The sequence below is a fragment of the Pyrgilauda ruficollis genome, unplaced genomic scaffold, assembly GCF_017590135.1.
Source record: "Pyrgilauda ruficollis isolate IOZ18807 unplaced genomic scaffold, ASM1759013v1 scaffold20, whole genome shotgun sequence".
Lineage (NCBI taxonomy): Eukaryota > Metazoa > Chordata > Aves > Passeriformes > Passeridae > Pyrgilauda > Pyrgilauda ruficollis.
Window position 1 is genome coordinate 5,743,660 of NW_024519207.1, and position 2,467 is coordinate 5,746,126.

A 2,467-nucleotide genomic window follows, 5' to 3' on the forward strand; every position below is an offset into this window, starting at 1 on the left:
CCGGCCCCCGCCGCCGGGCAGGTCGCCCGGGGGTGGCGGTCGGGTCGGCGCTGCTCCGCCCCGCCCCGCGCAGCGCAGCCCTGCGCCTCCCGCCGCCGCGGTGAGCTCGGCGCGGGCAGCCCTGCTCCGCCGCCTCCTGCCCCCTGCTCACCCTTGCCCCACTCAGGTTTGCGCTCCACCCAGGCTGCCCCGTCAGCCGAGGCTTCCCTGAGCACCCGGTTGCAGCTGCAGGGTCCCTTTCCCCTGAATTCCCGGTGTCTGAAGTCAGCGTGCACCTCGGGTGCACATCCCCTGGCCCCTTTGGTGGGTACAAGCCCTCGGGGGACCAAAGCCCGCTAACCCCTCCCGGTCTCACTCGCTCCTCTCTCAAGCCAGGCTAAAATAAGCACACACGCTGTTGACTTGCACTGTCCAAAGAAGCAAGGCACTTCACAATCGTGTTAAAGGAAGGGGTTAAACACGTGGCAGAGATGTGCTGGCACCTGGCTGCCAGTGAAACCAGCTCAGAGCCTCCTCATCTCCCACATGCAGCCAGGCTGCTGGAGACACATTTCTGAGCCCTTGTCTGGTGTTGTCCATGTCTCAGCTTACATTCGATACCAAAACCTCTTCTTCATAAAGCCATGCTACAATTTGTAGGCATTTTCTCTCTAATGGTCCTCTCGGGGTCCTGTTTAGGCCAGACAGAAAAGTGAGTTGAAGTCCAGCTCAAGGTAGAGGAACATGGGAGAATGACACAGATCCATCTAGCAAGGTCATCTTGTCTGTAGAAAAAAGTATTTCAACTCAATTACAGGACACAGTATCCTGTTTAGGTCTCTCTAATATAAGAAACTGAGAAAATTTTACCTTCCTGAGAGTTAACAGAATCTGATGTAATTATGAGCTCCAACAAAGTAAAGGAAACTGGAACTCACCAAACCACCATGCAACAAATTGCTATCAGAAGAAACTGATGTTTAACACTGAACCCAAATAATGCAATGGCAATTCCTTCACCAACAAGACAGCAACTGAGATGTGATGACGAGGGAACCTGCATCTCAACGTCACCTGCCACAAAGTCATTGGGAGGAATACCCTAACCTTGAATATCTACCAGTATTTCTTCTTTGTAAATGCTTACTTTTATTCTCAGAAATGTTGGGAGCATTGTGGTCTGTAGTCCAATTGGAGGAAGTGTTCCTGTAACTGTGTCTCAACTTTTCTAGAAAAAATCAAAAAAAAAAAAAAGAAAAAAATAGACAAAAAAAAAAAAGACAAAATAGCCACCACCACCTGTAAAATAACCATGAAAATAATCTCACATTAGAGTGAGCTGCACCCTCCTAAATCAATTTTACATTGGTCTACAAAAACAATTCTTTCAGAAAGAATATTTTAAAAGGTACAAAATGGGTTTTTTTAAGGGTCTACATAGTTTTTAAAAGCTAGTCACCAATTAGTTATTAAACAATTGATAAAGGAGCAGTTAGGATAGTATCAGTGATGCCAGCACATGATTTTTTTATGCTTTCCTATTAGAAGGAGCTCAAGAAAGATCTCGGCTTTTTTCACTGTAGAGTTCAAATTTCTTCCTAACGAAGATGGTAAAAATTTATGTCAGCTTTTGTCACCTTAAGGTGCTCTTCTTGCAGAAGTTTCTTGCAGAAGGAAACAGAAGGAGACTTTCAGTGAAGAGCTGTGAGGATCTGCAGATGCCATCTTTGAATACTTTGACACATATGAAAGCAACTTTCTCCAGATAAACATGATTTCTTCCAGGATCACTGCTTCATTAATTATCTTCTCTTCTGGCTTCATTAACTATCTTCTCTACTGTCTTTGGTATTGCTACCCATCATACGCTACACCAGAGAACCATTACTGCTGACCCTAAGCCTAAGTGTCTTGTCTCTTGACACTGACTAATCAAGCCCATCTGTTTCATGTTCATCCACAACCATTTCACCCTTGCAAAATCTCAGATTCAACTACAAGCACCCAGGTACTTTCATCCAGGACATCAGTAAGTAGTCACCCCGTGTAAAACACGAACCTTCCTACCAAACCAACACGGGTTCCTAGGGTATGCTAGGGGTACATAAATGACATCTGTACTGAAAACTTAGATTCCCTCATTGATTTCTACCACAAATCCAGCAACCCCAATTGCCCATTAAACTCTGGAAAACTTACATCAGCACCAACTTTCTAGACACCAAGGTCAACATAAAAAATAGCAACCGTCAAAATACCATATGTAGAAAATCCACAGACCAACACACCTCCTTCCACAAACCATCAGCTATCCAAAACACACTAGAAAAACTGATATAGCCCACAGACATCACCTCATTTGCTCTGAGGAAAGCACTCCTGACACGCCCTCACAAAGCTACAGATGATGCTCATCCAACACTGACACTCCACTAGGATTGCATATTTGAAGAAGCCACCTAAACCTTTTCCAAACTTACTACAATAC